The sequence below is a fragment of the Pteropus alecto genome, unplaced genomic scaffold (assembly GCF_000325575.1).
Source record: "Pteropus alecto unplaced genomic scaffold, ASM32557v1 scaffold239, whole genome shotgun sequence".
NCBI classification, from domain to species: Eukaryota; Metazoa; Chordata; class Mammalia; order Chiroptera; family Pteropodidae; genus Pteropus; species Pteropus alecto.
The window spans coordinates 2,486,458-2,497,380 of NW_006494613.1; positions in this window are offsets into that span (position 1 = coordinate 2,486,458).

A 10,923-nucleotide genomic window follows, 5' to 3' on the forward strand; every position below is an offset into this window, starting at 1 on the left:
TCTAAATCAAGTCAGCTATGCCTCAAATATAATTTTAAAGAATGGATATATTTTATTTGTCACCATTGCAAAATAGGCCAGTCCTCAAAGGGGTTCAGTGTCTCGTTATCCTTCTGCGATGTGGAAACTCTGAGTGACACCTCAGGGTGAGCATTTTGAGAAACACTGTTGCTCTAGACACATAAAACTCAGGTCCTATAAGGCCTTACTCATGCTTTTAGTAACACAGCTAGACAGGAGGAAATAAATACACAAGTACACACTTAGCACGTTGGGCTGTATTTGGCCTGATAAAATGTTTTATTTCAGAATAATTCTTATTTGAAGTAATGTAGGAGGTAAAGTTTGAGATCAACTGAGAAGTCTAAGCCATGCTCCAGAAAAGTGATCTTACATTCTGGATTTTGCTAGAACGTACAAGAATGCCTTAGGAAAGTTTAGCATTTTTTTACACTGTTATACCGTGTACCCAGTTATATTCTGGATTTCTGAAGCCGACATCCTCAGGAGGAATTTTTTCTTGGACCTCTTTCCTAGTAACAAAAATGTAATTAAATATTTCCAATCTAGTAGCTCTTACAGGACATCGTGACATAGTTTTTGTTTGTTTATTTGTTTTTTAGCTAGGAAGCTATGGAAACTTGGAAAGACCACTGAAGTGAAAATTACATTATTCAAAGGGTGATTGTCATCGTTGTTGTTGTTTACTTACAATATGTAGAAAATTGTCTTATTTTCAGGAATATTTCTAATATATAATACGATATCCTCCTTTTTACTCCCAGAGCTTTGGAAGCAATCTAAATCCTGTCATTTTAAATCTGTTTTAATGTAGTGGTATGTTTGTGCTTGGTTTATATATTTTATTAAATTCTTATGATTTGTGTTGTTCTTTGCCCTAAAAAATAAAATCTACTTCATTTAAAGTAATAGATACCAAAATCTTCTTGGGACATACTTATGTTTAATTACATTTTACTTAAGACTTCCTAATTACAGTTTATAATAAAAATTTAAGGATCATCTCATCAACATTTAATATTAAGTGCAGATATTTATAAATTTGAGCGTTCTGAAGAACAAAAAGAAAAAGTTAGCTCTGAGAGCAGGCTAACAGAGGTGTTTTTCTGTTTTTCCCGGTCTACATATATGGGGAAAAATCCATTTGTATTATTAAAAGGATGATGTCATAGGGTGCCTTACAAATGAATTTATCAGAAACTAGCAAGCTTCCTAGCATATTTAAATGTTATTTACATTCGAATTTTTTATTAAGAATCAACTCCTGGGCATTATCCATGATGAGATATGTGCACTGCCAGTGTGTAGAACTTTTATTTAAATGACTTTAAAAAAATAGGACTTGAGTATGTTCTCAAATCTTCTGCCTTCAAAAATCCATGGTGCTTTTCCAATTTTTTTTTAATGTTTGGATCACCATTTACATTGAGGATATGATGTAAGCTATAGAGCATCTTCAGTCCAAAATGTACCTGGACTAAAAATTATGCTTACAATCTCAGAGTTCATAACTTACCCTTACTCCTCACACACAATGCCATCCATGGGCCTTAGATACAAGGTCGAAAACTTTTATACTAATTTTCATTTTTTCATATAATAAGGAGTTAGTAGAAAATTCAAGTTTGATTTTTGAAAGATTAAACAATAAAGCCTGGTGTTAAATTGCCTCTACTTATTGCTTAAAAGCTACATAAATGGTACTTCTTAAAATTGTTTAAATTGTTCTTTTTTAAAGCTATAGAATGGCTCCTCAACACCGCTTTCCTACTCAGTTTGAAGATATCATCACTGCAGTCAAGTTTTTTGTTTCAAGATAAAATTCTCACAAAATTTGGAGTGGATCCCACCCAAATCTTTATTTCAAAAGGCAGTTCTGGGAGCACTTCAGCAGCAGCAGGGACTGAACAGGTACATTATATTTATCTTTATGCTGGGAAATAGAGATTGAAGATAATTTCTTTTCTCTCTTACAGATACCCAGTTCTTCCAGAACAATTTGTTGAAATTGATTTTCATTAGATTACAGCAATGCTTGAATCTAAAAACAATTGACCATAATATGACCGTTTCTGAATACTCTCTTCTGTTCCACTGATCTATGTATCTATCTTTATGCCAATACTACATTGATTTCAGCATTGTTATTTTTTCTAACTTGTTTCTAGCTGTCCATATCTTTTCTATCAACATACTAGAATACCTTGTCAATTTCTAAAAATGGAAGTCTAATTGAATTTTGATTGATATTGCATTGACTCTACAGATTTGGCGAGGGCTGACATCTTAATAATATTTAGACTTCCAATTAATGGACATGGAATGTCTCATATTTTATTTAGGTCCTCTTTAATTTCCTTAGCAATGTTTTCTTTTCAGTGTAGAAGTCTTAGAAATATTTTCTAATATTTATTCCTGGGTTACTTTGGAAAATTTCATTTAAAATAATATTTTGAAATATTTATTAACAGTATATAGAAATACATTTGATTTTTACATTACTCTTTACGATCATATTGAAAAAATTACTTACAAATTCTATTAGATTTTTTATATTTCCTGCAATTTTCTGTATGAACAATAATATCTTCTGCAACTAGAAACAGTTTTAATTTTTCCTTTTCAATTTTTATGTTTTTATGTTTTTATTTTCTTTTCTTAATTATTTTCTTTTCTTAATTGTGCTAGGGCTTCCAGCACAATATTGAATATAATTGTCTTGCTCTGGATCTTAGGAGGAAACTTTTCAATATTTCACCAATAAATATAATGTTGACAGAGGCTTTTCACAGTTGGCTTTTGTCAGATTGTGAAATCCTTTCTATTTCTAGCTTGCTGAGTTTTTGCATAAGCGAGTATTGAATTTGCCATATGTTTTTAAAGCATCTATTGGAATGACCATGTGATTTCTCTCCCTTATTTTCTTAATGTGGTAAATTATGTCAATTAACTTTCAGGTGTTAAACTATGCTTGCATTTCAGGCATGAGCCTCATTTGGTCATGATAAATAAAAATTCTTTATATTGCTGGCTTCCATTTGCTAAAATTAAATATTTTGTGTTTTTTGAGGGATAGATTTCTATTTTTTAAAATTCTTTGTCAGATTTTGATATAAGGGTTATACTGGCCTTAATAAGTCACTTAAGAACATGCCAATTCCTTTAAAAAAATTTTCCTCTTAAATATGAAAAATTATTTAGGGTTGGAACACTTAGAGGAAGATTATACATACATATACATAGACATATACATATATGTTTACATTTTACATATACTATACACAAGCAAATATATGTATACACGTACATTTGTGCAAGTATATACTAATCTATTATACTACATACACATACAAAGCCCTACTGTGGAGCCAGAATGACAGTGATAGCAAAGCTTCACTTTTGGCTCTGCACCTGGGCTTTCTTTTAACCTAAGATATTCCACTTTAATTCCTTTTGTGTTTAGGGTTATTTATACATTTTCCTAGAGGAAAAAAAATTGCAAACCATTAGACTTATTGATTCCTGAGGCTCCTTCCAACCCAAACGAATCTGCTGTGTATTTGAAATAATATATTGCTTATGTGAAAGATCTTGCTAGAGTGGGGTGGGAAGTGTGATGGGGAATGAAAATTGGAGTCTGTCCCCACTTTGAGTTTATTATACTAGTTGCTATGTGAAGTCATACAGCAATCTGATCTTGTGTTTTATCTAAAACTGTTTTTGTGGATGTAGAGATTCTGAAACCTGTACAATAATCACCCAATAATGATCAAGCAACACTTTGTCATGCCTATAATTTTTGCTTGTACATTGTAATGTTTACTTGGTTTGAAAGTGGAGGAAGTTTTTGAAATGATGAGTAGATGTTGCCATAGAGATTTATAAAGATGTAAAGTCCCACCTAACAACTTTCCATCAGTGCAATCTTAAATATTAACACAGCCACCAAAAATAGATGTTGAGAAGTAAAAACTGTATGGCACTGTAAATTGTTCTGTTGAAGTTAATTAAAATTTGACATTCTCTTCTTCAAATTAGTTAATTATATAAGAACACAGTATCCATTTAACTTTCTGATCTATCTGTTTAAAGAGATTGTTACAGTTGAAAATACTGCATCAGAACTCATTTTGCTTAACATAAAAAGTGATTTTTTAAACTCTTGTTCATTTTTATGATCATACTTTAAGTTACTTATTCTTCATGGTCTGCTTAACTTTCGATATGACATAATTTCATCAAAAAGTTTTATTTTTTATACTAGCTTTATTCTTGATCTGAGTCATCAAAATCAATTTTTCCTTTGTAATTATTATAAATCTTTTTCTCAAAGTCTCATGACCCTGTTATAGTATGTTATAGTATGTTTTGGTGTATAGCTTGAAAACCTCAGTTCAGTAAAAATTCACCCCTAATAAATTAATATTGTTGTGTACTCTGAGAACTACAAGAAAATATATTAGATTTGTTTTTCCTATGTGGATACAAAAAAAAATGACTCATGGTTTCATATAGAATTTATAATATAAAAAGATATTCTCATGGATTATGTTTTTGTGTAGTTTTCTTTTGTGGACGTGGTCTATTTTTCAATTATATTCCCATTATTAAAAGGGAATAAATATATCTTTCATTTAAAATTCTGAGATTTTCTGACATCATATTATGTATCCTAAAATCACTAATGTTGCTTGCCAATCACAATCATCTGGACGGTCACTATAATAAAGGAAACTTTTCTGGACATAGTCCCTTAATCTTTAGCTAAAGAAACACATATTTTTAAATATAATTAAAGTATTTAAAACCAATTTCATAGCAATATCATCTAATTTTAAATTAATCTATGCATTGCTTTTTAATAATTTAGAATCTTAAATATTTTTATAATTTTGTAAAATAATGTGAATTGATTTTATACTTTGAAATAATTATTAAGTTTCACTCTCCTCAATTTTTAAAAATTATGTATTTCAATATAGACAATATAAAGAGGAAGCTGTTATATAAGATATCACCATTTCTACTAAATCGGATCATTTGTCTTGCATCTATATTCATTAGGAATATTGATATATAATCTTTTTTTGTTTTGTAAAGTCTTTGTTCGGTTTTGAAATCAGGGTAATGCTGGCCTTGTAAAATGAGCTGGGAAGCCTTTCCTCCTCTTCAATTTTTTGGAATAGTTTGAGTGTTAATTATTCATTGAATGTTTGGCAAAATTCACCCATGAAGCCATCTGGTCCAGGACTTTTGTTTGTTGGCAGTTGTTTTTTTTTTTTTTTCAAATTTCTGATTTGATTTCATTGGTAGTCATTAGTCTGTTCACATTTCACATTTCTTCTTGATTTGGTCTTGGAAGTTGTATGTTTCTAGAAATTTATCCATTTCTTATAGCTTGTCCAATTTGTTGGCATATAATTATTTGTTATATTTCCTTATAATCTCTCATATTTTTGTAGTGTCAGCTGTCACTTCTTTTCATTTCTCATTTTATTTATTGGGGCCCTCTCTCTTTTTTTCTTGATGAGTCTGGTTAAAAGTTTATTGATCTTTTCAAAAAACGAACTCGATTTTGTTGATCTTTCATATTGTCTTTTTAGACTCTATTTCTTTCATTTCTGCTCTGATCTTTATTATTTCTCTCCTTCTATTCACTTTGGACTTTCTTTGTTCTTTTTCTAGTTCCTTTAGGTGTAAGTTAGATCGTTTATTTGAGATTTTTCTCTTTTCTTGAGGTAGGCCTGTATTGCTTTGAATTTTCCTCTTGGCACTGCTTTCGCGGATTTTTTTTTTGGTAATTGTGTTTTCTTTTTGATTTGTCTCAAGATATCTTTTGATTTTTTCCTTGATCTCATTGTTAACTCATTTATTGTATAGTAGCATATTATTTAGCTTCCATTTGTCTGTGAGTTTTTCAATTTTCTTCTAATTGATTTCTAATTTCATACCATTATAATCGGAGAAGATTCTTGATATAATTTTAATCTTCTTAAATTTATTGATATTTTCTGTGGCATAACATGCAGTCTAATGTTATGGAAAATGTTATATGTACACTCGGAAGAAATATATATTCTGCTGCTTTGGGGTAAAATGTTCTAAAACTATCAATTAAATCCATCTAGTCTAATGTGTCTTTTAAGGCCACTGTTTCTTTGTTGATTTTTTGTCTAAATAATCTATCCATTGAGGTCAATGGGGTGTTTAACTCCCCTACTATTACTGTATTACCGTTGATCTCCTCCATTGCGTCTATCAATATTTGCTTTATACATTTAAGTGCTCTTACATTGGGTGCCTAAATGTTTGCAGGGGTTATATCCTGTTAGATTGATGACTTTATAATTATAAAATGTCCTTTGTCTCTTGTTATAGCCTTTGTTTTATAATCTATTTTGTCTGATATAAATATTACTATCCCAGCTTTTTTATTTGTTTCCATTTACATGAAATATCTTTTTCTATTCCTTTACTTAAAGTCTATGTCTTTTGATCTGAAGTTGGTCTCTTGTAGGCAGCATATGTCTTGTTTTCTTATTCATTCAGCCACCCTATATCTTTTTATTGGAACCCTTAACCCATTTACATTTAAAGTAATTGTTGATAGGTATGTAGTTATTTCTATTTTATTATTCATATGTTTAATCTCTTTTTATTCTTTTTAAAAGAAGTCTCTTTAACATTTCTTGTAATACTGGTTTGGTGGTGGTAAAATCCTTTAGCTTTTTCTTGTCTGAGAAACTCTTTATCTGTCTTTTGATTCTCAATGGTAGCCTTTCTGGATTGAGTAATATTCATTATAGATCCGTGTTTTTCATCACCTTGAATATTTCACGCAATCTCTCTGGCTTGTAAAGTTTCTAAGAAATCAGCTGATAGTTATATGGGAGCTCCCTTGTAGGTAACTAGCTGCTATTCTCTTTCTGCTTTTAAGATTCTCTCTTTGCCTTTAACATTTTGCATTTTGATTTTGATATGTCTTATTGTAGGACTCTTTAGTTTGGGACTCTAGTGTTTTATGAACTTTTATGTCTATTTCCTTTGCCAGGGTAGGGAATTTTTCTGTCATTATTTCTTCAAATAGGTTTTTAATCTCTTGCTCTCTCTCTTCTTTCTCTGGTCTCCCTCTTATGTGACTATTGTTACGTTCGATGTTATCCCAGAGGTCCCTTAAACTATCTTTTTTTCCTCCCACTATCTTGTCAATTCTTTGCTTTATCTAATCTGCTGTTGATTCCATCTAATGTATTCCTCATTATATTCTTCATTTTTTGCTTTTCTTTTTATGGTTTCTATCTCTTTGTATAAGTTTTTACTGAGTTTATCTATTCTTCCCCAAAGTTTATTGAGCATCCTTATAACTAGTGTTTTGAACTGTTGATCTAGTAGATTGCTCCCCTCCATTCTGTTTAGTTCTTTTTCCAAAGTTTTCTTCTGTTCTTTCAATTGGAACATGTTTCTTTGTCTCCTTATTTTGACTGCCACCATATGTTTATTTCTATGTATTAGGTAGATCTGCTACATAGCCTAGTCTTGGCTGGGTCGCTTTAGGTAGTAGGTGTCCTGTGAGGCCCTGTGGCACAGTCTTCCTGTGAGCCAGAGGTGACCTTCATGTGTGTTGTGTGTGCCCTCCTGTTGTAATTGAGACTTGATTGCTGTTGGCACATCAGTGGGTGTTGATCCTCAGCGTCTGGTGCTCTGGGCTGGGCAGCCCGGTATGGGGTTCAGACTATTCCCTCTTCAGAGGTGACCTGTGCAGCTGAGATATCCCTCCTGATTTTTAACTGTTACACATGGGTGTGGGACCAGCCCATTTTGCTTCTCCACCCCTCCTACCAGTCTCAACGTGGCTTCTTCTTCATACCCCTAGGTATAGGAGTTTTGTTCAGCTAGTCTTCAGGTGTTTCTCAAGAGTGGTTGTTCTATAATTTAGTTGTAATTTTGATATGGTCATGGGAGGAGGCAAATACCCCCTCAGGTGGGGGTATTTTTTGATGTGAATCTTTGAGGTTTGTTCTGAACCCAGTGGAGTTCTTTTTAGAGAGAACCTCTCTAATATAGCTAATTATTCTCATTGAGCTATCAGACTTTTCTTAATAACCACCAAAATCTCCATTGTTTTTGAGAAAGTACTTAAGCTTCAAATTTGCCACATTCTGTTTCAAATGAAGTCAGTTCTTTGAGGGCAACATTTGAAGTTATCTCTTCTTATGGAATGCCTCTTCCTCTAAGAAAAATCTCTAAGTCACTGCATTGGGCACTGGGTGGGCTTTAGTCCCTTTGAAGGCCTGTTTATGTCTGTTTACTCTTGTTCCTAGAGTATAACTCTTCAAGGTACCAGCACAAGTCTTTTCCCAAGGTCTCTTTACATATGAGTCCTGAACTCCAATTCCCCACATCCCATCCCCTCATCCCCATGCACTGCTCAGTTTCCCCACCTTTGAGTTGCCTTGTTAGGAATTGGTAATTGCATTGAAGAGAAAGTAGCACTTGATGCTGAGCTTATCTACTTTGGCTATCTACTTTCCTGGACTCAAGCTTGCACAAATCCTCAATCCTTATTACTTAGGTAGTTTTTCAATATGCCTTTACATAGATATATGTGCATTTTTTTTTTTTAATAGAGAAGATTGATTTAAAGCAACTGATTGTACCATCTCCAGAAATAAAACCTCCACTCAAAATTCTAGCTCTTCAGCTTGGGTTTCTAAATCTATTTGGGGGAATATATATTTTTTTTAACCTCAAGGTAGAGTCACTTTCACCAGGCTTATGGAATTCAAAGAAGAGAATGTTGACTGCCTTGATTAGAACCAGATCTACTGACCCGACCTCTGTGGGAAGTGTCGATGTTTTCATTCTACATTTTTTCTTTTATTTTTAAGCAAAAGAAAGATTTGAGAACTTTTGAACCAAAGGAAGAGACCAAAAGAATCATCCAAGCTATGGCTGGTATATTAATTTAACAGGGCTGTCATAACAAAGTGCCTCAGATTGAGTTCCTTAAAAATGTAAATTTATTTTTTCACAATTCTGGAGGATAAAAGTCCATGATCAAAGTGTTGACAAGTTAGGTTTCTTCTGATGCCTCTCTCCTTGGCTTGTAGATGGCCATCTCCTACAAGTCTTCACATAGTCTTCCATTTCTACATGTCTGTGCACAGATTTTCTCTTTTTTATAAGGACATTATACCAGTCGTATTGAATAAGGGCCTACCTTAATCATCTGATTTTAACTCAATTGTTTCTTTAATGACCTTATCTACAAATACAATCATATTCCGAGGTACTGGGAGTTAAGGCTTCAATATAAGAATTTTAAGGAAATACAATTCAGCCCATAGTACCTGGGGTAATGAATCTTAGCTCTCAGGAAGAAATATCATTTCTATGCAGTGGAAGCCATTATAATTCAGGGTCAAACACAGAGAGCTCCTACAGACCCATCAGGAAATAGCTCTTAAACCATTAAACTCAGTGATAAAGTGAACAACTTTCCCAAGGAATGTCAATGGATTATTATTGCTAAAGTCCCTGAAACAGCCATACTTCCTGCCCTTTCAAAGGCTTGCGTGTTCAACATTTCCTTGAATGTAATGAGAATAAAAGAATAAAATGCCGTCACTTCGTACATACTTTGCAAAAATTTAATTGAAGAAACATCATAAATGTGTTTATAATAGTGTCATCTCAGAAGAAAAAGTAAAGAAGCTTTTCAAATGAAAGTACATATATTTGATCAAGTATGTTAGTGTTTTCGTCTTTTCCCATTGTAATAAAAAAACAACAAAAAAACTCTGTTCCTTAAATGCAGTATTTTGGCACCACCTACTGGAAATTTAGAAGACAACAATCATGTTATTTCAGTGTAACTACACTTCTTCAACTATAAGCGTTTAAAAATGATCAATAAAGCAATCAAAGGAATGTCCAATATATACACACTGGTGAAGGCATAGAGAAATTTTACAAAATTATTAGTAAATTTTCATGTTAAGGAAGTCTCTAGTTCAAATATTTTTCTTTGCTATTTTGTCACTATTAATTAGATGATCATACTAGATGAACTAATTTGGATTAATAAAACTGATAATAGACTTATTTATTAACCAAGACACTAACTTATTAACCTATAATGAGAAATAATTGCTTATAAGATGGATTAGGTTATATTTTTGCATCAATACACTTGAGAAACCTAGTTAAACCTAGTCCGATAAATGTGTCACAGATTAGGTTTTCTGTAAGCCCACATCAAGGCAGAGTTGGTGTGCAGAAGAGATCAGCACCTGTGGGAGTGAAGTGGGAAGCCAAGACTGATAGGAAACTGTGAGGATCAAAGCTGTGGCCAGTCCAATGTAGAACTCTGGCCCACATAAAGCCCTGCATCGGACCTTGACTCCATCCATCAATGGGACCCAGATGTGGGTGACCCCAGGAAGGGCATGTTCTTGAGTGAAGCAGCCTTCTACACTGAGGCCAACCCTAAAGGAACTGCCAGTAACAAATGCCCCCTTGAAACGGGGTCTGAGTGGCTCCTCTCGGTGTTCACCTCAACGTGGGATTAGAGAGAGGCTGTAAAGGTATTTTAACACCACATTTATAGGAAGATTTATTAATCCGATAAATGTGATCATATCTATCATTAAATTTCAATCTTTCTACCTTTCTAAAATTCTTCTTTTCCTCTGCATAACTGCCATAAGAACTGATGCCAAATTCTTTTCCAGCATCAACCTCTGAAAGAATTCGTTATGCTGATTTCTGCAAACCTTTTGGTCATGACATATAAAATCAACTTAAAAATCATGTTCCTCAGGGTCAACATTTTTCATTTTCTATTTTCTATTTTTCTGGGAATAAGTTGTTTGACCCACAGAAGATTTGAATTTACTCGTG